The 27389-nt window shown below is 44.8% G+C and overlaps 1 protein-coding gene across 5 annotated transcripts in view; it reads right to left on the reverse strand.

Moving 5' to 3' along the window:
- Sgms2 (sphingomyelin synthase 2) overlaps nucleotides 1-27389 on the reverse strand; it is a 73249-nt gene that overhangs the window by 43565 nt on the left and 2295 nt on the right. For 2 of the 5 annotated variants that reach the window (XM_005357295.3, XM_013350064.2), the window contains exon 2: nucleotides 3024-3163. The exons of 2 other annotated variants lie outside the window; for them this stretch is intronic. The gene's annotated coding sequence lies outside the window, so the exon portion shown is untranslated. Of the gene's footprint in view, nucleotides 1-3023; nucleotides 3164-27224; nucleotides 27255-27389 lie in introns of those variants that run through there. One more of the 5 variants, XM_026784177.1, reaches the window with a different exon arrangement.

Consider the following 27389-nt stretch of genomic DNA (forward strand, 5'->3'; position numbering starts at 1 on the left):
CAAAAAAAAAAAAAAAAAAAAAACACAAACTTCCAAATATGATTCTGGGCACTCAGCAGCCAGGAATTAGAGCACTGCCATACTAAAGAATGAATGTATATGTTTATGTGTGTTTATGTTTACCCAGGTTCCTGAGGTACCTGGGAGATGTTAGCGTGCGTGGCTCAGGAAAGGTTGCTGCCTAATGGTCTAGCTGGTAAATAAGAAAGACTTAAAGACTTATCAAATTCTATCCTGTCCTATTCTAGCAAATCACTTAACTTTGGGGAAAGTGGCATAACCCTCTAACTCTGAAGTGGAACCAATAGTAGAGTAGCTACTCAATAAAGTTAGCATGAAAACTAGGAGGTAACACATGGAAAGCACTAGGAATGGTGGCTGTCACAATGTCACTCAGTGTTCCTTATCACCCGTAGAAGAAGCAACAGCCGCGTACTATTTGATGTCAGCTACTACGGCTACTCTCCATTGTCAACTGTATTTTGAATCACTTTGGAAACAAGATTCTAGGTGTGTCTGTGACAGTATTTCCAGAACTGAGGAGGCAAGACCCACTCTGAGGACCCCACCACATGAACTGGGGTCCCCAGACTGAATAATGAGAAAGTCAGTTGGGCCATCACTAGTTCTCTCTCTCCTCCTCCCTCCCCCGCTTCTTTCCTCCCTCCCTCTCCCTTCTGACTGCAGACACAACAAGACCAGCCACCTCCCGGGCCTGCATCTTCCCTGGGCTATCTCTCCTCGAACTAAAATAAACTCTTTTTAATGAGCTTCTTATCTGGCATTTGCTCTCAGCAACAAGAAACGTCGCCAATAATCTGCAAAAACATACTAATGAAAGCCGAGCATTCAAAACCAGTGCTCTTGACTACAAAAAACATAAACTCTTTATTTGATCTTAGCCAAAAGACCGAGAAATGATAAAAAATTTGGGGGTTATGGATGCAGCTTAGTGGTAGAGTAATGTTTAGCACATGTGGGGCCTGATGCTCGTTCAATCCTCAACCTAAGTAAATAAAATGAAATTTTTAAAATGCTGGCGTTTTGTTGTTGTTCTTAACCTTTGTTTTTTTGTTTATGCATCTATGTCTGTGCACCAGGTGCATGCAGAGTCTATGGAGACCAGAAGAGGATGCTGGACGGCCCTGTAACTACGGACGGTTGTGAGCCACCATGTGGGTGCTGGGAACCAAACCCAAATTCTCTGGTGTTCAATCACAGCAAGAGAAAAGGAACTAATACACCAGCCAAAGGCAAACTTTTATATCTGGCCCAAGGATGGCTCTAGGGCTGCGGTTAGCAGGTGTCATCAGGATTCCTTTGTCAAACTCGCTCCGCATACAGTTAGGAGAAAGTTAGAGAGTGGCTTCCTCTACTGCAGACTTTTTACATGATGAAGCATAACTTCATTTGCTTGTTTAGGCACTCTAGGAAGAATGTTTTGACCCTGACAAGAGGTTGAGGAATGAAAATAGTATAACTGAAAAGTAACCTTTCTTCTTTTCAGCTCAACTTGTATTGATGAAGCCCTATCTTTTTCTCTGTCGTTTTCATGAACTTCTGAAATCTGCGGCATTTGCAGCACAGGGCTGCATTATTTTCCAAAGCAGACACTGAGCCCTTCCCTCTCCACTCAGTTTATCTGCCATATTGAAGGGACTGTTCCCAGGATCCCCGAGGCAAAACCAATTCTCTGAGCCTCCCTGCTCCCAGCTAGGGATGGAGGCAACACGGGATCTTCCTGTTTGGTTCACTGCTTATCCCAACACTGAAAAGAGCGTCTGGCAAACAGACGGTATTCAGTAAGTAACTGTAGAAAAATTCTTCACCCAACCTCCATGGGACAGATGCTACCATACAGGCGGGGAGGCAGCACCACTGTGTGGTATTGAGAAATACGTTCCTAATCTCAGCCCATACAGGCATTCTAACCCTAGCAATATTCCAAGAATTAGTCTGCATTTTACAGAAGACAAACAAGCCTACAGAATGCTGTGTAGGACAATGAACCTTAACTGATGAGGGGAAAAAAAAACTTTAATGATTTTTTTTTTGCTAATTTATTTATTTTTAATGTGGGAGTGTTTTGCCTGTATGCATGTCTATGCTTTGTGTACACTCAGTGACTGTGGAAGTCAGGAGGACATCAGATCCTCTGGAACTAGAGTTACAGAAGGCTGTGAGCCACCAGGTAGATGCTGGGAATCTAACCCAGGACCTCTGGGAGAGCAGCCAGTGAGTGGGTTTTTGTTTGTTTTGTTTTTCAAGACAGGGCTTCTCTAGCTTTGAAGCAGGTCCTGGAACTAGCTCTTGACCAGGCTGGCCTTGAACTCACAGAGATCCACCTGCCTCAGCCTTCAAAGTGCTGGGACTAAAGGGGGCATGTGCAATCATAACCCATAGCCCAGCTCCAGCGAGTGTTCTTAACCACTGAGACATCTCTCCATCTCCAAGAAAACAGTATTCTGCTTGGATTGCATGGCCCAATGAGGGTTGAATTCCCACAAGGTCAATACTACATATTTGTAGCAATAAAAACCACAGTTGGTACAGGCCACTCACTCTGTAGCGAGTTCCAGGACAGAAGGGCTATACAGAGAAACCCTGTCTCTCTGTGCCCAAAGGACCAGACAGCAAACAGAAAGATTTCTGTACCGAATTTAACTTTCAAGAATAAAATTAATCCTAATTTAAGAAGTCCAGGTAGGGAGTTGAGCTTCAAGGGTCTTAGCCACAAGATGTTCCTAATGATCAGCTGTGGCAGACAACTGAGTGCTCCCTTGGAGTAGTAACACAAAGTTAGGGTGTTAGCTGTGCTGAGGAGTTCAGATTCACTTGAGGGTGAAGAGTTTACAGAGTCCAGGTACCTGTATACCTACACCAGGCCCTTGGCACAGCCACACCAGGCTCTCGGCACAGCTAACCCAGGTTCTTGGCACAGCCACACCAGGCCATCACCACAGTTATACCAGGACATCAACTCAGTTACACTGGGGCTTCCTGACTCCCAAGTCCACACTGACCTTTCTAAGAACTCAGGTCTGCACGTTGAACACTTCAGAGGTTCCTCACAGTTCAGAAGAGTACTAGGGCGTGGATAGAGTTCGCTGAATTCCTTAGACAGCCAAGATAAGTCAAACAAAAGCAAGTGATTGCTCTTGTGCTGTGGACAAACAAGTTGACCCATAATTAAAAGCGTGTACAACACAGTGTTTTCTATTAGTTATTATCGTCAGCTTGTTCAACTGATATCAAGTTCTGTTCAGCAACACAGCTAAGCGTGACACTTTCTGTCTGTCAAACTGAGTGTGGGTAACCATGCCAAAATCATGTACCCATCCTAAAGTACACCGTTACATTGAGAAAAGACAGAGTGCCACAGAATTTGGAGACTTTGCTTTGGAAGATTATGGGCCACAGACAAGTTCACAGAGGAGTCAGGTAAGTTCTAGAACTCATATCAGTAAAGAACTGTTACCAAATAGGGAATGTAGTTGTTCGAACACAGAACAGGAGCTCTTGCCCACAAAGGCAGCCAAGGGAGAACTGGGCATGAAGTAGGCCAGACCTAATGCCATGGGCCTTTAGTGTCCTCCTCCATGGATTGAGGTGGTAAGCATACAAACTTGACAAGGCCCTTAAAAGAATTGGTTTAATGGAAGGACTCCATATTAAGGGAAGAGCATTGAGCATATGGTAACGCTCATATGGATTTGGTAAACGAATAGAATCAGTATAAAGGCAGGCTACTCCTAAGGTCTTACAAAATGACTACACTTTGGGCTCAGGTTGAAGTGTGTGAAGGTCTCCTCACACTTCAGAGGAGCCCTGTTTACACTTAGGTTTAACACAGCCCTGCAGATCTCAACACAAGAGGCCTGAGCATCGGTGAAGGCCAGGTTGCCATTGTTAAGACATCATCAGAGGTTTCATTTGGATGAGTGAGAAGCCAAGGGCACGTCACAGTCAGCACTACACAGAGAACCTTGCCCACTCTTTCCTCCATTCCCACAGCCATGGTCCTGCACAGTCAGAGGAGGAGGAGGTGGGGCTAGATTAGAAAAACATATCCTCTAAGAAGGGAAGATGACTGATATACAGCCAGGGGGAAACACTCCATGCCTTGAGGCAGGGGAGCACCCTGTACCCAGATCTAATAGATCTGAGAGTCGCCCTCTGGAAGAGAAGCATCCTGGGATCAAACAACTCAGAAGTATATTCCGTCTTGTTATGGTCACTCAGGTTCTAAACTTTTGTGGTTAAAACATACATTACTGTAAATCAGGTGAGCTTTCTGTAAATTTCTATTACCATTAGAGAAAAAAGTCTCAGCTTTTAAAGAGGGGTTGGTACTAAATAAATAGTGTTTACAGCAATTTGACACATGCAGGAGTCATTTTGGTATGACTGGCCTGTGGGCCAGCCCGTAGTACGTGCTTTAAAAGTGATGGTTGATGTGGGCAGTGCCATCTCTAGGGTGGTGGTCCTGGGTTCTATAGGAAATCAGGCTGAGTAAGTCATGGGGAACAAGCCAGTACGCATACGCAGCACCCCTTCACGGCCTCTGCATCAGCTCCCGCCTCCAGGTTCCTGCTCTGACTTCCTTCATCGGTCTCTCTGTCACACGCACACACACACATACACACACATACATAGAGGGAGGGAGGGGTGTGTGTGGAGGGTGTGTGTGTGTGTGTGTGTGTGTGTGTGTGTGTTTTCACAAACATCCCAACCCCTTCCTAGTTATTTTGAAATGGTGCAGATGGTAAACATTGCCGAGGGTATAAATATGTAAATGGCTACTGCAGCTCATTTCCATTCTGGTCCACGTGGTATATTGCTATAGAAAGCAGACATAAGAATATTCTACTTGCTGTTCACAGGGACCATGTGCAGCGTTCTGCCGTGGGAATGGCATTTATTTCCTTAAAGAGACCTTCTGGAACCCCTTGTACTTGTTCTACCCTATTCTGCATTTTCTTCCCAATCAATGTAGAAGAAATTCTATGAATGCAATTCTAGTGCTGTAGTTCTCTGAGAGCAATTATTTGGTCAATTGGTAGATAAGATTTGTTTATTTCCTCTCTGTGAGGCTGTAAGCACCACAAGAGGCACTGTTAGGCTTTTAACTGCCTTTTAGATACAAGGCCTGGCAGAGTTGATGGTTATATGCCAATATTTCTTCACTAACTCATGCTAAGAGTCACATGTTTAAAGTGGGCTTGGTAGCGTATGCTTGTAGCCCAGCATAAGACACTAAGGACAAGGGCATTAGTAACTGGAGTTGGCGACCAAGGGAGCCCTGTCTCAATAAAAAAAAAGTGTCAATGTCTTGCAAAAAAAACCCAGAAGTTTCTGAGGTAATGGAAAGGGAGAGACGGCAGCATTTTAGAAGTGCGGCACACAAGCATGGCACTGAAAACCCTCAGAGGCAGAGTGTAGGATGTACCTACAGGTGTATACCAAAGGGGGGCAGAGCTGGGCGTGGTGGTGCACACCTTTAATCCCAGCACCAGATCTGAGTTCAAGGCCAGCCAGGGCTCCAGCGTGAGACCTTGAGATTTTTTTTCTCTTCCTTTTTTTTTTTTTTTTTAAGAAAAAGGAAAAAGGAGAAAGGAAAAGAGATGAGCCACTAGTAAGGATGGGTATGATCAGGGTAAAACTGTATAAAAAACGCCGAGTGTTTTCTAATTATAGACTCTGAATTTAAAATATCTGAAAGGCCACCCTGTACTTCCCTGTGCCCAATATGGTCTGTGTCTGGACCATCCCGGGAGCACGAGGCCACTCATCTTTTTCTTTTTAAAGCCCAGAGAAAGGGGCGATTACAAGCTTGTGCCTCATAACCCCTGCATTCCACAGTGGGTGAGTCTTCCCTGGCTCAGTCCGGCTTTCCCCTCCATGACACAAAGTAATCTCATGGGTGTTACATCCAAACGTCTAAAATAGAGGGAAAAATAGAAGCCATAAAAATGTGCCGTACTATAACAGGGAAAATTAAACTACTTTTTAATTTTAGCGAATGCCTGTGAATCTTCATTAAAAAAAAAGGGTCATATTTCAACACTGGAACTGAAAAAGTATTTGACCTGACTAGTGAACAACAAAATTCAAATTTTAAAAACTACAATTTTTTCACTTACTAAGTAGCCTAAAAAAAAAAAAACCCAAAATTATCAAACTGCTATTAAGCTGTAAAATAAAAGTGTCTTTGATTTTACAAATAGGAACAACATTTACCTGAACGTATTAATCAGGACATTGTTAGTAACAATGAAACTCTAAAAACTTCCGCCTGTAACAGTTAAGAAACTGCTTAAGTTATAGTAAATACAAAGGAATAATTAAATACTCCGTAACCGCCGGGGATGGTGGCGCACGCCTTTAATCCCAGCACTCGGAAGGCAGAGGCAGGTGGATCTCTGTGAGTTCGAGACCAGCCTGGTCTACAAGAGCTAGTGCCAGGACAGGCTCCAGAACCACAGAGAAACCCAGTCTCGAAAAGCCAAAAAAAAAAAAAAAAAAAAAAAAATCCTTCACCATGTAACATTGCAAGGTGTAAGAGGTTCATGATCTGTTCGTGGCTACAGAACAGCGGTAGGGGTTTCCTTACCGTCCTGCTTTTTCTTGTTTTAGATTTCGTTATTTTTATCTTATGACTTTAAGTGGTTTGTTGTGATCAGAAGAGGACTCCAGATTCCCTGGAACTGGGGTTATTATGAACTGGAGGGTTAGGAGCCACGATGGGGATGCTGGAAACTGAATATGCAGGAGCAGCAAGTGTCCTTTAGCCACTGAGCCATCTCTCCAGCCCTCTATCCTGTTTCTTTAAAGTTCCATATGTAAATATAAAGATGGCAACAAAGAAAACAGGTTTATAAATTGTTTAAATTTTCCTCTTATTTAGAAATCAAATTTTCTTAAACAAAGGTTGCTATTATAATTAAGAAAATGACTCAACACATCTGAAGAAAAGGAAAGAATAAAAAGATGGGCCAAAAATTTCTGAGACAGATTTCTAATATCAGCTACCATAACAAGTCTCTATAAAAAGAAGTTTATGATAATAAGTCTTTTCATTATCATCATAAACTGAGGACAGAAACAGCAGGCCTCATTTTTCCTTGTGCTCATTACATATTAGGGTTGGGTGTTGGTGAAGAAATAAAATTACTCAGCCATGGTTTATTAAAAGTCTGCTTTTAAGCAAGATACCACTTGTGGTCACACCACCAAGTAGCAAGGTGGTCCACACGTCTGCTTAAATTTAACTTAATTACATAGTTGATAGATTTAAAGTACAATTCACGTATTTACTACAATTACCACTCTTACTTAAGTAAAAATAAATCCCACCTTTTTTTTTTTTTTTTTTTTTTTTTTTTTTTTTTTTTTTAAGAATAAAAAGGCAGGAGGTTAGTGTGGTTTTGGAGCCTGTCCTGGAACTAGTGCTATAGACCAGGCCGGTCTCGAACTCACAGAGATCCGCCTGCCTCTGCCTCCCGAGTGCTGGGATTAAAGGCGTGTGCCACCATCGCCGGGCAATAAATCCCACCTTTGAAAATAGAAGTGAAACTGGGGACAGTAGCACTTGCCTGTAATCCTAGCAGCTGGAAGATAAAGGCAGCAGAAGGACCAGGAGTTCAAGGTTAAAGGTCAACCTCTGCTACATAGTAAACCCAAGGCCAGCCTGGGTTATATAATCCTGCCCTTCAAAATCAAAACAAAGAAAAATGAAGCTCGGTATAAAAATCAATCAAAAAAGACTTACTAAATATGAAGAAACATATTTAGCCTATGGGCGGAGCTATATGAAGGTCTCAGGTAGAAGAGACCTTTGGCAAGTGGAGGGGTGGAGTGCAGCCAGTGAATGTGGAATTTAGAATCACCGGATCCTGTAGGATATGTACCTCAGTAGGTTAATAAGTGGATGAATGGCTGCTAAGTATCTCAGCAGAGTTAACGCTGGACTCCCCAAGAAAGAGGACGCTGGATTCCCATCCATTATGGAGGTCTCTCTTGCTGGTCATTAAATTACAATAAAAACACATGTTTAAACAGGGAGGATGAGTGCCCAGAGGAAGGAAAACAAAAGGGTTAGCAGCTGGGTGTGAGAGCTTGAGCTGAGCTGACCGACAAGACTAACGTTTGCTGTGGCTATAACTCAAGTTGCCTTGATCCCTGACAGTAGAGTTTCCGGGGCTTCGCAGTAGCTTGTGTGCTTAGGGCCTGAAGGGCCTGGATGCTCTAACACTCACCTCATACATAGTGAGAAACTTTAAAATCCTCATGAAGAACTCACTGGGTTGCTGTCCATCTTGGGGCATCCAAGGCAATCTCTCTTTGGAGGACTCTGCTTAGACTAACTTAACCACTCCTTTGCCAAACCAACTTCTGTTAGACTGGCTCTTGACTGAATTCAGTCCCTCAAGACTGATAAGAACTCTGACCCGTTCCCCAGCCGACCATCATCTGCTACAGTGACTTGGTTAGCAATCCATTTCCTGTAGTTACCCACACCCTCGTCACAGTCCCAGCCCTGGTCCCTTGTTTGTCCTGGTGAGGTTTCTGAAATGTTTCTTGCGCTGGCCTTCAGCAGTCCGCTCCTTTTGAGACACTGTTTTGGCTTGGTTTTTGTTCTTGTAGCCTGTCTCGTAAATGACAGAGTTAACATGGCTTCAGCAACATCTGTCTCAGACATCTATGCCCTGAGAGCCTCCAACATTCCTCCAAAGGAATCCCAGAACAAACTGCATCATGGCAGATTTATCTAAACTTATTTTCATACGGAAAACTCTCCCACATACTAAGTTCTGCAGGAAGGATGTTTTTTTGAGAGAGAACAAGATGCAAGTTAAGAAATTGAGCTCTGGGGACCTCAGAGTTATTTTCTGTCCACATAGAACTAAGAGTAAATTGGGAGCATGGGATCCTTGGGGGAGGGGAGATGCAGGGAGGGGAACAGAAAAAAAATGTAGAACGCAATAAAAATCAGTTAAAAAAAAGGAAAAAAACAATTCAAATATCAGGAATAACTGGGAAAAAAGGGAAGGAGATGAAAAACAGAAGTGAGTTAAGGGTAGCTGAGGATTTTGCAACAGAATCTTGAGTAAGATAAAAAGGAAGAGAACATAATGCACTCGGAAGCTTTATGCTAGGAACACTCGGGGTGAGCAGGCTCATCAGGATGTGAACGGGAACCTGCTGTTGGGGCTGGGGTACCCCACAAGTTCCCATGGGCTGCCACAGTGGTGGTTGGACACAACTGGGCTGACACAAAAATATCACAAAGCAGACACACGCTTTTGCCTTGAGCTCCCACGCCATTCATACACAGCCAGGCACTATCCCTTAGAAGTGAGAAGGGCCAACAATAAATAGGAGGGAGCCTTGAGTCTGCACTTGAACTGAGGGTGTCAACTGGTAATCTCCTCAGTAAGCAAATTAAAAGAGTTAAATTAAAATCGGAAAGCAGAGAGGGGCTGGAGTGATGGTCCAGTTGTTAAGCTTCCTGCTCTGTTCCCAGCATCTACATCAGGCGGCTCACAACCGCCTGCATCGCCAGGACCAGGAGATCTGCACCGTCCTCTGGGGGAGCCTGCATGCACAGGGTGCACAGAAACTCATGTGGGCTCACACATGTGCACACAAATAATAGGTTAGTTTTTAAAAATCATCTAAAAAATAGTAAAGGAAGCAGAAAAAGGAGATTTCTTCAAGAAGGGCCACATTGGAAAGGGGGACAAAGAGAACCAGGGAACTCCCCAAATTTGTCTTTAGGCTCCTGAATTGAGGCTGAAGTTTCAATAGAGGGCCCAGGATGATCAAGTATAAGCTACCTCAGTCAAGGTGTGCTCCCTGTGACCTCTTGTTTGGACCACAGTCTCGTTCTAGAATGTTCTGACAAGTTGTCAGAGCTGGGTGAGATCTCTTTCCAGGGGATAAAACTCCCCCCACTGGCTGGGCCTTTTCCTTCTTCCAGCACCGAGATTCCAGGGGGACATCCCATTTCTTTGGGTCCACTGTTTCAGTGGTCTGATAGTCAGTTTGAGACGCATGGTCTCTTGACTTCACTCCTGTCAGTCATGATCAGTGAACAGAACGTTAGTCATCTTGGATACTATCTTATGAGAAACAGTTAACCAAATGTGGCTAGTGTAACCAAGACCGATGTTCCCTAAATCTTCCCCACTGTGTGTGTGTGTGTGTGTGTGTGTGTGTGTGTAATCTTTAACACCCATCCCCACCTGGTTAAACTTTCATTTGCATAAAGGCCCTGTGTGACATTCCCAGGAACTTGATTAGCCAGAACAGCCCAGCCTTCCTCTCTTCCCTTCATTTCCTTTGCATAGATCATGAATTAGCCCTCACCAGATGAGACACAGTCACCACCTACATTAGAATGAAAATTAAGTGACATAATTACCCTCCCCACAACTCCCATGTGCTTGCTAACCCAAACAGGGCTGCCGTGTATCCTTTCTACCAAATGAAACTGCCTTCTGCATTACTTTTGCTTTGTTTGGGTGTTTCTCTGTGTGACGCCAAGAATATCATTTTCCAAAATCTTTACCTGATAGTAAAGACTACGTTAGGACGGGCATGAGATTTTGCACATGGGAAATGCACTGAGCTTCATCTTACCTCTCTAACATTGTGGGACAAAGTAAAGAGGATCCTTATTCATTTGTGCTTAAAGCTTGCAGACAGTAAATATCACAGTTCCAAATGAGCAAAGAAATGTGTGTCTGTGCCCCACCATCTTTACAGCAAGGGTAGACTATCCATTCATACATTCCCTCCCCACCTGCCTTTCTGCGGTGCTAAGGACCCAAGGGAGAGGCTCACACAGGCAAATGCTCTGCCTCTGGCCTCCCAGTCTGGGTCATCACACTTGGTGATGTGCAGAGACAGACTAATGAATGAGTCACCTTCTAACGGTGGACACTGAGAGATGGGTAGGAGTAAGGGGTTTCCTAAGGGAGACAGTATGAGTGTTATACCCAGATCATGGAGTTCCCCCAAAAGCCACCTAGGAGATCAAGTCCTATATGTAACAGCAAAGAGCCTTTATTCTCCAATGTATTGGAGTGATAGGAGAGCCCCGAGCTCAGTTGGGGTTGGGCTTTTATGATAGGAAAGGTAGGGGTGAGGAATTTATAAGGTTCAGGACCCCTGATTGGCTGACATTTGTCTATGGGTGTCCAGGTGAAAAGAGATGAGCATGTGCTGTCAGGTAAACCTATCTACAATGGTTGGGATGTTAGAAATTTCAAACTGCAGAGCCTCCCACATACTGCTCCAGCAACTGGGCACCACCACATTGCAAAAGCATATAGGTGCTGACGTAGAAGAGAACACGAGGATTCTTATGACTATGTATTAGGCAATAGGATACATTTTAGATATTAGACACAACATCAAAAGCATAAACAAAGAAAATAGTGGGTAAGCTGGATTTAATTAACTTCTGCCTGCCAAAAGACAGTTAAGAGGATTAGGACAATTCACAAACTAGGGCAACTCTTTTTCCTTTCCAAACATAACTAGCAGAGGACTTAAACCCCCAATAGAGAAGCTGGAAAGCCTGCTCCATGGTTAAGGGCACTTGTTGTTGCTAGTGCAGAGTTACCCAGATTCAATTCCTAGCATACACATGGTGGTTTACAATCATTGGTAACTCTAGTTTTGGGGGATCCAATGCCGCCTTCTGACCTCCAATGACGCCAAGCACACGCATGGTACATATACACACAACAGTCACATAAATGTTAAAAAGTAACATAAATAAATATAATTAAAAAATAACAATACTCAGAGACTTCTTACAACATAAGAAAACAAAGAGCCCAGTTAAAAAGCACAGAAGATCTGAAGGACGCTGGATATGGCAGTGCAAATTACTCTTATCTCAGCCTGCAGGAGGTTGAAAGACAAGGGTGCCTGCAAGTTTGAGCCCAGATGGAGCAAGACTATGTCTAAAGAACCAAAACCAAGCCGCAAACAACAATGGGACAGATACTTCATCAGAGAACACACACGGATAGCACACACCAGTGTCCATGATCTCCGATGCTGTGTGTCATTAGGGGCTACCATTTAAAACACAAAACACTGTTAGAGTCACCAGCTAAAGTCTAAAACCAACATCATCAAACTCTGCAGAGGACGAGAAGCTCCTGGCTCTCTCACACATTGATGCCAAAAATACAAAACCGTATATTCTCATTAGGTGACATTTTGGGCAAATTCTGACAAAGGTAAATACTTGTAATGAATGATTCAGCCACGCAGCATGGCTGACACTTCCGGGGCTCTAGGGCCGTGCGTGCAGACAAGCCCTCAGGCAGAAGTGCCGAATGGCCCCAGGGAACCTTAAAGGACCCTGTGTGACCCACATGCAACAAGGTTGCAACACCTATGTCTGAGGCAACTCGTGAGCCCTTGCGCGCATGCGTGAGCTCCGTCATCTGCATATGACGTAACCACATCATCCCCCTGTGCGAATGCGCTAGGCAGCCCTTAAAAGCAGGACCATGTTCAAGCCCACTCTCTGCAGACCAACCTCACAATAAACTCCTAAGCGGGTTTGTTGTGTTTTTGTGTTTCCTCCTCACTCGGGCCAGGTAATTTCACTTGTCACGTTGAACAAACCAACAGACCTCCTTGGCATTAGAGTTCTACCTCCTGACTGTAGCTACAATCTGACCAGCTACCACCAAAACCATAAGCCTAAAATAAAACAAATCTTTTTCCCTCCCTCCCTCTCTTCTTAAATTGGTAGTCTGTCTCAGCAACTAGAGAAAAAAAAAACATACTGTGTTTAATAATTGACCATAACTCAGCAATACTTACGGACTGTTTTTTTTTTCTACAAAACCAAAATATTTTAAATACGGAGTTAAGCTGAAAAGCAATACTCTAATATTAAGGAAAACAATCCCCAGTTACATCCTTGAAAAATGTCAGTTTACTCAAACATTCCCAGATGCAAACTTCCCCTACACTCAAGGCTTCTAAACACACATTCTAAGCACAGGCGACCTTAATAAAATCCCAGCTGTGGTCAAGGCGGAGCTACATCTTGTGACTTGACAACTTTGGTCTGCATCATCAATGCTGCGTCCTACAGGTTTTCATATTCAACATAAACCTTATGCAGGGGATGTTTCAGCTCTCAGTGACCGGACCTGTCTGTCTTCGTCCTGCTGGCCTCAATCAGTAAACAGTGTAAGTGTACCGGGTGAGGGGTGGCGGTGGGGGTAGGGGTGGGGCTTAGCAATGAACAGGTAAGGGTAACTGAATGAAACCAACCCTCAGAAGACTCTTTTGCTTCCAAAACAGCAAGCCCCTTAGGCTATCTGGAAAGAACGTTGTTCCTGTTTGCTTATTTTAGTTTTTGAAATCTGCTTGCGTGGGTGTGGGGGGAATGTGTTTGTGGATGGGATACCAGGCTTTGAACCCCCGGGCCTTGGGCACGGGAGGCAAGCGCTCTGTTGCTGGGCTATATTCCCCAGCCTCTAGTACGAACATTCTTGTAAGGCTGATGATATGGCTCCATGGGTAAAGGTACTTGCCACCAAGCCAGCCGACCTGATGTTAATCCTTACAGATACTGCCTCCATCAGAAATCAGACTGCAATGATCCTGGCAGGAATAGGGACCTTCAAGAGACACTGTGCCCCTCCATTGGCTTCAGACCATTGAAACAATGGTCTCTGAGAAACTGGAATTTCCTCGGGGATCTCGTGCTGAGAGAAAGAAAAACCTGAAGGTTAGTGCCTTCCAGAGCAGGAACCTGCCTCCGCAGAGAGATAAGACAGTTCTGGCCTGGGGGGGGGGGGGGAGATAGGGACACTGATGCTGGGTCAAGGGTGACCAGGGGACAAGGGCTGGACGGCAGCCGGACTGCTTCCTTACACACACTCCTGTCTTCTATTTCAATCTAAGCCTCATTGAGACCCACAGCAAGGAGTTTGGGGGAGGGGGGATATCCACTGGCTCTGTTCATTTGTTCTTCTCCCCAAGGAGGCAACCCAGAACACACCTCTCTCTGCTCTTCACTGTTACTCGGCTGTCTGACTGGCATGCTGAGGGGGGATGAGTGGCAGAGCCCAGTAAGGCAGGGTTCCAAGAGCTTAAGCTCTGACCCTAACAACTCAGGTAACCAAACCAGACCCAGGGCTATACAAATCAGCAACCAATATAAGTATGAGCATTTAAGCTGCATCTGGGACATCTAGACCACATTTAAACATGCGCTATTTCAAATGACAGACTGCATTATTATTATCATTATTATGCTTCTTTCAGTCTTGCTCAGAGCAGGCACTGGCATTTTGAAAGCACTTTTTTAAAAATTGTTTTTATTGAGCTCTACATTTTTCTTCACTTCCCTCCCATCTCTCCCCTCCCCTTCAACCCTCTTCCAAGGTCCTCATGCTCCCAATTTACTCAGGAGAGCCTGTCTTTTTCTACTTTCCATGTAGATTAGATCCACGTATGTCTCTCTTAGGGTCTTCTTGTCGTCTACTGAAAGTCCTTCTTCATGCATGACCCCGTTGGTTGCATGTCCTCATCCCTACAATGACACAACTCTTAGGTATTTTAACCACTTCTTAAAAACTGACGACCTAGCCTGGCAGTGGTGGTGCACGCCTTTAATCCCATCACTCAGGAGGCAGAGTTATCCCGATCTACAAATGAGTTCCAGGAGGATCTGAGTTCAAGGCTAGCCTGGTCTACAAAGTAAGTTCCAGGACAGTCAGGACTGATGCACAAATAAACTTTGTCTTGAAAAACAATAAAATAAAATGAAATAAAATAAAAACAAAAATTGATAATCTATATTCCTTTTAAACCATCCACATGCCTTGTACTTGACCGTCAGACAGAAACGCATCTACAGAAATAACAACCACATACCCAAAGTTATTTCTCAACAGTTTTCAAAATTCCATGCAAGCCCTACACTATAATTTCAAATACAAACAATTCATCTTGAAAGATCTTCCTTGTGGCTTCTAGGAACCACATTCATAACAACCAATTACACGGGCTGGCTACCCTGAAGGTCCTTCAGAAAGCAGAGTGTGCTGCACGGTGTATTTACTCTCCAACCCCAGCCCACAGGGCAGGAGGCCATGGAGACTTCTCAGGCACAAGTCAACACCAGACAGAGCCTGACCCTAGGACTGGCCTCAGGACTCCACCTCCAATCTCACATTGCCATGACAGCCTGGGCTAACAGCTCCTGATGACAAGTGTCTATGGCAACTCACTGCTGACACCACACTTCTTTCCACTTCTGCTTCCAAAGCCAGTGTTGAAAAACGGTGGGCATCACGAAAGAGCTTATAGGAATGGGCAGGCACACCCACGGCTCTATGTGTTAAAGCCTGGATATATTAAAAGGGTCGGACTGGGTTCTCTTTACGGACACTTTCTCTTACATTAAATTTTTTGAGGACAAGTGACTTTTAAAGGCCATTTCTTTCTCTTAAACTTCACACCGAAATGATTGAGTCTCAGGGTGCTAACACAGCTACTCGGTCACTGGAGTACGTGCTCAACCCTCAGACCTTTCACAAGTAACAGTTCGGTGAACTCAAGGTTCCAGAGGTCCTTTCTTTTATGGAGAAAATTGGAGTTTACTAAGAACAGGTTTCAATAAAAATTAAATCATGCAAATTGAGCTGGGGCCGGGGGTATGGGAGAAGACAGTAGTACATGCCCCAGAATGAGCACAAGGTTCTTTTGAGTCATCTCAAGTGTATCGTTTGAAAGATAAAATTCAAGTCTGGCATGGTCGCACACGCCTTTAATCTCAGCACTCCGGAAGCAAAGGGAGACGGATCTCTGTGAGTCTGAGACCAACCTGGTCTACATAATGAGTTCCAGGACAGCTAAGGCCATAGAGAAATCACGTCTTGAAAAAGATGACAACAACAACAAAAGCCAATCTTTTATTTAAAAAAAGTAAAAGTAAATAAATCTCACACAGTTGTTCCTATATCACAGTCTGTAGTAAAGTTAATTATTTCTGTTACTAGGAAACATTTGCAGAAAAACAAGGTTCACCCCCACCCCATCCCTCTACCTAAAGGAATATCCATCCACTTAGAGTACATTTACTGTCTCCATGGCAACTAGTATAACTGGGGCGCTGCAACGGGAGGATAATGAAGAGAAAAACAAGGTGATTGGGCTGGAAGGAAAAACAAACAAACAAAACACAAAAGCACCACACATCAGTGGTGAGAAAGGTAACACCCAAAAGAGAAAATAAAAACGGGAGCCTTTCCAAAAAAGAAGCTTCTGACATTCTGTGGTCACCTCCTACCCAGTCTGTGAACCACAGGCCTCCTCAGACTCAAGACACTTAGAGTATATTGGGTCACACAAGCGTCTCAGAAAAGGTGAGGCTAGTCATACATAGTGATGAGGGTTTATAATCCCAGCAATTCAGGAGGAAAAGACAGGAGGATCAAGAGTTCAAAGCTAGCCAGAGCTACAGGAGGCCCTATTTCAAAAAAGCAAGCAAAAATGATAACTCTCATTATGGTGGCTCACATATGCAACCTCAGCCCTTTGAAGGTGGAGGCCAGCCTGGGCTCTGTAGCAAGATTCTGATGAAAATACCAAATAAATAAAGGAACTGTGTAGAAGGACTTGAGAGATAACTTCACTCACGGAAAACATAGGAATAGGAGAGGGGTGTGGGGGTCTTTTGAAATGGGCAAATGGTTTCCATAGGGTTTCCGTCCAAATTCCCACACAAGGGCAGGACACAAATGAAACATATTGGAAAGAGATGAGGAGAGAGATGTAATCCTGGACTAAAGCCTCAGGCCAGGCAAGACAGAGGAGACTGGGGGCAGGTGACCGGAGAGAGAGCATCAGAGAGATGGGCGAGGGTACAGCCTGGTCCTGCATTTGCTATACGGCAGTAGAGTGACCAGACAATCCAGGAACTTGGAGACAGAGCATCCATACGCCAGACAGTAAAGAGAGAGAGAGAAGGTTCCCACTGCATGTACTGGAAATGGATGCTTTTGTGTTCTAAATCCCTCCTCTGGAAAAATTCTCTACCTCCCCACTACTCACCACATGCATTGCTAAACCCAGTGGTGGCTGGGTTCTCACCTTACTCAACTATGATTTACAACACAGCTGATTACCCCACTCTCTCTCCAACAGTCAGCTGCACCTGCAACGTGGCGCTCCCCGCCTGCCCCTTGCCTTGTGGTAACTCCGTGTGCTGTCCACCTTGACCTACTCACTTGGCTAGCGTCAGGAGTTCCCTGTTTACAAAATCTCCCGCCACGTGATTCTGACGGCCTTCATTGCCGCTCGTGTGTTGACAAGTCTGGCCCTAACCTGGGTCCTAAAAGGTAGGTCTCAGGCACAGCTGAAATCAATCTCCACTAAGGGTCAACTAAAACTACCAATTATCAAAGAGTAAAGTCAGCCATCACAGGGCTCCGCCCATGGAGAGATCTCCGACTTGAACGTGTTTACATGCCCCACCCACACACCCACAACTCACCTGCCATTTTCCATCTCCAGGACCATCCTCTACTCCACTCCACATCACTTTCCCCTAAAATACTCCCAAGGGCCGGGCGGTGGTGGCGCACGCCTTTAATCCCGCACTCGGGAGGCAGAGGCAGGCGGATCTCTGTGAGTTCGAGGCCAGCCTGGTCTACAAAAGCTAGTTCCAGGACAGGCTCCAAAACCACAGAGAAACCCTGTCTCGAAAAAAAAAAATCAAAATAATAATAATAATAATAATAATAATAATAATAATAATAAATGCTCCCAAGGCTTCAGAATGGAGTTCTTACCGCTCTCTGCCATTAGCTACAGGGCTATGCCACAAATAAGTCGGTCATACCCATTCTTGTATGCACTTCGTGTTGCCTTCTTGTGGCATTTGAAATCATCATCATCCTTACTTCTTAGGCCCTGCTGGTCAGCCAGCTGCCTCCCCCCGACCCCATCCCGTCACTACCGTTCCTTCCATGCTACAGCTCATCTCCTATGCCTTGCATCTCCTGTCCTGTTCCACAGGCTGACCTCTTCCGACAAACCCAGTCAGCCTGTAGCAGGAGAGGCCTTTCCATCGCTATCTACTTCCTTCAGAGAACCCGCCCAAACCTAAGTGGATTTTCTTATCAGCATCATTTGCTTATCACCCTGTCAGTCTCTGGGAACCTGGCTTCTCAACACACGCAGACTCTGCATTTGGGGAGAAATCTTAACCCGTGCTCCCTGCTGCATTCTGGAACGGAGGAAAATGGCCACGATGGGCACATCTGCTATTCCAGCACTGAGACGTGACAATCTTTAGTTTGACACCAGCCTGAGTCACCAAGTAACGGTCTAAATTCAAAAGGCTGAGAATTCAGATCAGTGGTAGAGAGCACTTCTAGTGTGTGTGTGTGTGTGTGTGTGTGTGTGTGTGTTGGGGGGGACATCTAGCATATAGCAGATACTCAAAAAATGCTGTATGGAGTATCAACTTTAGAAGGAACTGAGGAAGACTAAATTATTCACGAAACTCCAAGTATGTATGAAATCCAAGGCAATTTCTCCTGAGAACCAAGTGAGAGCAGCGGTTGAGTCCTTAGTTACCCCCACCTCCTCTCTCTCTTGCTCTCTCTCTTGCTCTCTCTCTCTCTCTCTCTCTCTCTCTCTCGCTCTCGCTCTCGCTCTCTCTCGCTCTCTCGCGCTCTCTCGCTCGCTCTGCTATGCCACCTCTTACATCCTGATCTTACCACTTCCAGGTTAACTGCTGTGGCTCCTTCTAGAGGCTGAATGAGGAGTCAAATAGCAGCCTGGGGAGCTGGAGAGATGGCTCAGCAGTTAAGAGCACTTCTGGTTCTTACTGAGAACCTGGGCTCAGTTCCCGGCACCCATACAGAGCCCACAACCATCCGTAACGGCAGTTCCGGGGATCTGTCGCCCTCTTCTGACACACCCACATATGGTGCAGACATACATGCAAGCCAAACACAGACACACATAAAATAAAACAAATAAACTTTAACAGAAAAAAAAAAGCAGTCTTTTGGAGTAGCTCTGCAGTAGGGTCCCATTGCTGCCCACACAAGTTATGATGCATTTAATGGTTTAAAACATACACTTCTTTCCTAGGCATTCTGGAGATGAGATTTCTCACTGATCTACAGCCAAGGTGTAAGCTGGGCTATTTGCCTCCCAGAGGCACGGGGTGGGATAGGAAACCCATTTCTTTGCTGAGCAAAACTTCTAGAGGCTATGTATGGTCTTGAGTCCTGGCCTCATTCCACTTTTAAGGCCAAACTGTGGCCACAGGAATTGTCCTAATGATGCCAACTGTCTTGCTCTAATCTGCTTCTCCTGTTAACTTACAAGGCTCCTGCGATAAAACTGTGTACCTACATGACCGAGGATGACTCGGGACAGCTCAGCCATGGTGACTGAGCTTGATTTCTGGAACCCACACGAAGGTGAAAGGAAAGAATTGACTCCACAACCTTGTCCTCTGAGCTCCATACAAACGCACATATTCCTGGGCCATAGACACACACTATAAACAACTATTCTTTAAAAAGAAGAGGCAATGAAATCTCCGGTACATAAGCTACTGTCCTCCGTAGGTTAAAATAGTTAAATAGTCCTTATCAATTACTAGAAAGTCTAAAATTAAAACCAATAAAATCAGGGCTGGAAAGATGACTCAGTGGCTGAGCGCACTGGCTACTCCTCCAGAGTACCCAAGTTCAATTACCAGCAGCCACACGGCAGCTCACGACCATCTGTAACTGCAGTCCCAAGAAATCCAACATTCTCTTCTGGCCTCTGTGGGCACTGCATACTCATGATACAGACACTTAGGCAGAGAAAACACCCTTAGACATTAATGAAAAAAAATTAAACCAGTAAAATCTTGTCAAATAGAGGGCCGGAGACTGGTCTTTTGGCTCAACTTCTGTGCTGATGGGAACGGGAGAATGACTTCATTCTTCCTGGACTCAAGAGGGCCAACCAAACCTTTGGCGATACCACACTGGAAATTAAGCGTCCAAGTTTTCCAAATGCATGTTATAGCCCTGACTGTTTACAGGCAAGACTGTAAGGAGCAGCGACAAAGCATGTTTAGACAGGTCTGATTTTTCTTTCAATTAATTCCACATCCAAGAACATGGGGGGCGGGGGGGGGCACACGACAGTGAGAGTCTGTATCTGACCAGTGGTTAGGCTCCATAGTCCGACGGCTACCTTTGAAACCTAATTCTGGAGCTATGGAGGCTGCTCAGTGGGAGAAGGCCTTGACTGGCATGTGTTGATGCTGAGCTGACCTCAGAATCAAAGAAAAAGAGAAGTTCATTCTAAGGCACGCTAACGGAACATCGGAAAATATCTCTGTTTCTCAAATCAGAGGGATCTTCAATGGTTGTGGGTTAGCTCAGTGGTAGATGAAAAAATAAAATGAAGATAATCATAGTGCCTTGTTTTAGGAGTCAATGAATAACAGTTCTAAGAACAAACCCTGGGACCGAGCAAGAACTATGCATTTTTGTTAAATTTTAATGTTCCTGATTGTTGCTTTATAACTGACCAATCTGTCCCACGCTCTCAGCCTCAACTAAAGTACCTTAGGGCATGTATTTTACATATATGGAAACATGTGGCATTTCCCCAGAGGTAGCCCACACACTAATTTAACCAGAACAACACCCTGGGTTGCAATGAAGCCTTCTCGAACAGGGGCAGTTAAAGAACCTGCTGAACAAATGCAACTTACAGAAGACAGTGGCAGCCCTGCTGAACAGCTGTCTCAGGCCCCCCTTGAAAGCCGCAGAGCATCGGCGAGGACAGTAGGGTTTGTGATTCTTAATGGCCTTGCAGTTTCAGGGACAGTGGTGCCAATGGTACAGTACTTCCCACAAGGCTATGCTCTGAGAGGGCAGCACCAGCTGTGATAGAGTCTCCCTCCCCACATCTGCATACCCACAGGGGAGGGCAAGCATATTGTGCCCGCTCTTCAAGAGCTGGCCCAGCACCCACAGAAGCACTTCCATTCCACGGAGGTGACCCACCCGCCATTCACTGCCCTTTAACACCAAAGGGAATGGGATAATGAGAGACGGAGTCAGACCCCACCAACTCAGACAAGCTGTATCACAAAAGAAATGAGAGATCCAATTTTTGAGGCAATAGGATAGAAACCTCCGTTTAAATTAGAAACGTAGCTTCTATGTTAAAAAAAAAAAAACCTAGCAAGCACGCGTTCTTCACATGGTTTCTTCACATTGGGTCACATAATCCACACAATCACCTTCTGACATAAATACTGTTTCATTCTCATTTTACAGCCAAGTGGAGGGGGTTCTTTAAAGTTACCCAGTAGCAAGCAGGGTTGCACAGAAACACACTCATGTCTGCCAGGCATGGCACTTTGGGCACAACTTCCCGGCCTTAGGCACAGAGAGCAGAGAACCATCCGAGGAGGTTATAGATACCAGCCCTATGTCAGGATATGGCCCTGGAAACCCCACACATCTCTGAAGCTGCTGAACAGATGCCGGTGCTGGGGGGAGCCCCAGAAGCCCATGTGGGGTGGCCTTCAAACCCCTGCTTCTGCCATTCCCTATGTCTCTGCAGTTCTGGGTTCCCGAGTCTTGCTAAACTGCCCAGCTCCTCCACTTCCAGAGAGGAGACGCTAATCTCTGCTTTGCAGGATTATCTGAAGATGACAGCAACACTTCAGGGGACTGCACTAGTGTTTTAGTATCTACAATTATTTACCCTTCTCTCTGTTTTACCCCAGCATCTCCGTCTTCTGGGTGGGAAGGCTTAGAACCAACACAATTCTTTGTCCTTTCTCTTTTTCAAAGATTTTTCCCCCACATTTAACTAATGTGTACCTTCTCGGAAGGGCCCCGCTCTTTTTGGGGACTGGCCGCTGTGGAACTGCCGGTTAAGGATCTATGACTTAAGACCACTTTTTCTCCCTTCCACACCCTTCCACAGCCCTCAGTGAAGCTCCTACTCTTACGCCTCCTGTCAGCGTTAGATCAGACTAACAACTAACACGGTCCTCGCAACTACTAATGCCTTTAGGATGTCAAGGCGGTGTGAAGGCACACCTGGCGACAGGTGGTTCCCCAGCATGCTTCTCTGTGGTAGATGCAGCGGGGAACCCTGGGATCCCATCTGTTCTCTGCTATACCACAGCCCAGAGGGTCAAGGAAGAATACAGACGCAAGAGGAAGAGGAGATTCCGACAGGCCCGGGGTGCTAAGCACTACCCTAAGGAAGGATGCAGAGCCTGCCTTTGGGACAATAAATACCACCTCTCATTCTGTTTCCCACCTCAAGGCTATTTCTCCCTCTGGTGGACAGAAAAGCTTTCTTAAGAATTTTAAAAATTCTACTTACTGTAGAATTGTGCCTCCCATTTGAGGGAGGCGCTCGCCTTTAATCCTAAAGGCAGGAGAATCTCTGCTGAGTCTTAGGCAAGTCTGTTTTACAGAGTGAGTTTCGGGACAGACGACAGTACACAGAAAAGGCTGGGCGGTGGTGGTGCACACCTTTAATCCCAGCACTAGGGAGGCAGAGGGGGGTGGGAATCTCTGTGAGTTCAAGGCCAACCTGGTCTAAAAGGGCGGGCTCCAAAGCTAGAGAAATCCAGTCTTGAATATCCGAAATAAAAAAAAACAACAACAACAACAAACAAACCAAAACACTACAGAGAGAAACCCTGTCTCAAAACATAATAAATAAACAAACAAATAAAATACAATAAAATAAAGAATGTGTACAAAGATGGGATTCCAGACATGGCTGAGTGGTTAAGAGTACTTGTTTCTCTTCCAGGAGCCGAGTTCAATTCCCAGTACCCATAACGGGTGACCCACAACTGCCTATACACACACAGGTTAAAAGAAATAAAAATAAGTCTTTAAATGTAAGAATGTGCAGAAAGTTTTATCTTAAAAAATTATGTGCGGGAGGCAGAGGCAGGTGGATCTCTGTGAGTTCGAGGCCAGCCTGGTCTACAAAGCTAGTGCCAGGACAGGCTCCAAAGCCACAGAGAAACCCTGTCTCGATAAACCAAAAAAAAAAAAAAAAATTATGTGACAGCCGGGCGGTGGTGGCGCACGCCTGTAATCCCAGCACTTGGGAGGCAGAGACAGGCGGATCTCTGTGAGTTCGAGGCCAGCCTGGTCTACCAAGGGAGTTCCAGGACAGGCTCCAAAGCTACAGAGAAACCCTGTCTCGAAAAACAAAAACAAACAAAAAAAAAATTATGTGACAGCCAGGCGATGGTGGCGCACGCCTGTAATCCCAGCACTCGGGAGGCAGAGGCAGGCGGATCTCTGTGAGTTCGAGACCAGCCTGGTCTACAGAGCTAGTTCCAGGACAGGCTCCAAAGCCAGAGAAACCCTGTCTCAAAAAACCAAAAAAAAAAAAAAAACAAAACGAACAAACAAATGTTGTAAAGGTTGGGCAAAGGGGAACCCCCACATTCAGTATCCCATTTACACTTTAATCCTAGCTATTGTTCCTTTAAAGCTTCCTTTGACTCACAAGCCACGGTAGATCAACTGAACTGAATCGGATATCTAAAAGATGCTGAATCCCACACTCCTTCCATCTTAATATGCTTTACAAAACCATACAGATAAATCAACTAATCAATTACTTTTTTGAGACGGGGTTTTACTATGTAGCCCTAGTTAATCTGGAACTTGCTATGAAGACAGGTCTGGCCTTGAACCCACAGCTGGTATTAAGGGTGTCTGCCACCAGGACTGGCTAACATAAAGTTTATATTAACTAGAAATAGAAATGAACATAGAAGGCAACATTGAAAACTTGACTCAGTAACAAAGAAGGCTTGACATACTTGTAAAACCTGAGAATCTCTATACAAAGAAATGTACGCTACTCGCAATGAAAACAATGGGCAATGCTTGCATTTTCATTAGATCAACCTGACAATTTCATACGGGTGACGCACAAACTTTTTGAAAAAGTGAAAAAGTGACCTGTTTAATCCCAGCACTCAAGAAACAGAGGCAGGTGGCTCTGAGTTCAAGGGCCGCCTGGTCTACATAGTGAGCTCTAGAACAGCCAGAACTACATAGTGAAACACTATGTAGTTTTATTTATTTATATCAAATAAATAAATAAACAAAAATTGATGCAATTTATCCTAAAGTTAATATACTAAATATAATAATATAAGCATAATATCTGAAAATATTTAATGTTATCTCACTGGTGCTAATGATGTAACTGTAGAAATAAAATTTCTTTTTCAGAGCTGCCTGGCAAAATTAACCCGGTTCTTCTCTGCTGTATTTTCTCAAAAAATAAGGTTAGCTTCATGACTAATAATAAAAACATAAACAGTCCTTTAAGAAAGCTGGAATGTTCTCTTTTCATCAGATAATCCCCAGAGCAAAGAACCAGTTCCCGCTGGGCAGCTCCACCAAGCTTGATCCTCAAGCCCAAAGCTGTAAGGAACAAGTGAGATTTCAAAGAAAGGAGAGGCCCTGGAGATTGTGACCCTGGTGAAAGCAAGGGCTGGGCTTGCCTCAGGGCCCTGGGTTTGATCTCTTCAGTAGAGATTCAAAAATAAACAAACAGAACATTTTTTTCTAATACTGAAAAACGGCCTTTCAAGAAAACAGCTAAATTAAATAGGTTTCACTTTTTTTTTTGGGTTTTTTGTTGTTTTTTTTTTGGTTTTTTCGAGACAGGGTTTCTCTGTGGCTTTGGAGCCTGTCCTGGAACTAGCTCTGTAGACTAGGCTGGTCTCGAACTCACAGAGATCCACCTGTCTCTGCCTCCCGAGTGCTGGGATTAAAGGCGTGCGCCACCACCACCCGGCTAATAGGTTTCACTTTTAAAAAAGCAAAGTGGTGACTAAAAAAATAATCATTCTATATTGCTATTTAATTAAAAAAAGTGAAAACATAGGCTCAGCAGTGAAGAGTGGGGATACGCAGGATCCAGGTGTGATTGAGCCTCCACACTGGGAGGTTCACAAGCATCTTTAACTTCTGGGGAATTCGAGGCCTTTGGCCTCAGAGGGCGCCAGTACTCAGGTGCACACACTTCCATACAGACCCATGCATACACATAATTAAAATTAAAAACAAAAGAAGCCAGGCGGTAGGCCAGGCGATGGTGGCTTACGCCTTTAATCCCAGCACTCGGGAGGCAGAGGCAGGCGGATCTCTGTGAGTTCGAGACCAGCCTGGTCTACAGAGCTAGTTCCAGGACAGGCTCCAAAGCCACAGAGAAACCCTGTCTCGAAAAAAAAAAAGAAGCCAGGCGGTGGTAGCGCATGCCTTTAATTCCAGCACTCGGGAGGCAGAGGCAGGTAGATCTGAGTTCGAGGCCAGCCTGGTCTACAAGAGCTAGTTCCGGGACGGGCACCAAAGCTACAGAGAAACCCTGTCTCGAAAAACAAAAAAATAAAAAATAAAAATAAAAGAAATCTTTAGAAACACTGAAAATTGGAAACAAACTTGGTTTTGGTTCAATATGGAATTGGTTCAGAAAACTAAAAATGGTATGTGTTATATGAGAATCTCTTAGTGACATAAGAGTAGCTTATAATTGAGTTTGGGGGGAAAGTTAGAATACATAAAAATCAAACCCAGGTTTGTAGAGAATAGCTTTTCAGTTGGGCAACTTTTGGAAGTTAAATAGCTCTATACATCACTTTCTTCCCGATAAAAAGTTAAAGAATGTCTACCGTGGGGCTGGAGAGATGGCTCAGAAGTTAACAGCACTGGCTGCTCTTCCCAACAACCCAGGTTTGCTTCCCAGCAGTGACATGAAGGCTCACAACTTTCTGCCACTGAGTTCTAGAAGACCCATCTTCCTCTTCTGGCCTCCACGAACACTGCATGTGGTACACAAGCAAGACCCCCAGACACACAAGAGTGCCACCTCCCAAGGCTGTGGTGGGGAGTAGTTCTAGGGACCACTAGCATCTCAACCCACACAGCACTTGAGTGCCCAAACAGGAAGGTAGAATGCTAAGTGATTGTTAAGGTGATAGGTCTATTCTGCCCATTTCTCTAACTACTTCGTAACATTAATCCTAATATAAGGGAAAGCAGGACGTGGGGATACCGACACACATGGTAATCCTTTTAAACCTCTATCTTAAGGCTTTGTCAAAAGGAAATTAGTCTTGGTTGAGCTAACTTACCCTTATATTTCTTTTCAGTGGGCCTGTTTGACATTATTTAAGTTAATTTGTCAATATCACTTTAATAGGTAAAGCAAGCTATCTGCATTGTGCTCCGTCACCCAAGAATAAAGGAGCCCAACTCAAGAACCATCAGACGGCCACTAGGAAGGCAGCCAGCACCGTTCAGTCATTTCTGGTTTCCTCCCAGCTCCCAGTGCTCCTGCTTTTCAACCCCATAGCACTTGGGTTTTGTTGACTGAACTGTAAGTCACAAGAGCAGTACCAGAATCTCCATTATCTCAGCGCTGTTATGTATACACCAGTGCTAGTATAGAATAGGTACTTAATAAATGTTCTGCATTGAAGTCGAATGACTTAGTAAATACGAGCTGGATGATGACCTGATACTAGTAGTTCAGAATTCACTTCTACCAGAAGATGGAGGAAGGCTGCTCCTTCTTTAGTCCAGAATTATTAGGAATTGTCCACTAAAAGGAGGAGGAGGAGGTGGAGGAGAAGGAGGAGGAGGAGGAGGAGGAAGTAGGGCAGTGTAGTACACACCTGAAATCCAGCACTGGGAAGACTGAGGCAGGAGGCTCTCAAGTTCAAGGTCAGGTAGCCCCACACTCTAGTCTCTCTGCCTCTGTCTCTCTCTTTTCCTCCATCCCCTCCCACCTTTTCCCTCAAAATATCACCTGGAAGTATCACTTTAAAAGAAAAAAAAAGGTCACAATCTGTATTTCACTGTATTTTACAAATGTAAGATAACCTCTGTATATTTTGTTTAAAGTCCCACAACAGCGGAGAGCGTAACTCACTGAGAGTGGCACAGTTAACACAGGGCCTACCAGTCACCTAGATTCCTCTGCACTCCCCCCCCATGGCCACGGCCCCCTCCCTACACCCCAGCGTTGTAAGATGTCAGAGCAAATGCTTCAGATCCTTCCAAATACCTCCTAGGGCTTTTACCAAGCTCTGGGAAAAAGAAACTCAGAACAAGATGAAACAGACTACTTACTGGTGTGTTCCCGAGTTTCTCGGCAGGTTCATAGGTCAACCAGCTGGATTTAAAAATGAAACTAACAACATTAAATTAAAGATTAACTTGCTTAAAAAAAAAAAACCCAAGCCGGGCGATGGTGGCGCACGCCTTTAATCCCAGCACTCGGGAGGCAGAGGCAGG

Source organism: Microtus ochrogaster, chromosome 21 (assembly GCF_000317375.1).
Source record: "Microtus ochrogaster isolate Prairie Vole_2 chromosome 21, MicOch1.0, whole genome shotgun sequence".
NCBI classification, from domain to species: Eukaryota; Metazoa; Chordata; class Mammalia; order Rodentia; family Cricetidae; genus Microtus; species Microtus ochrogaster.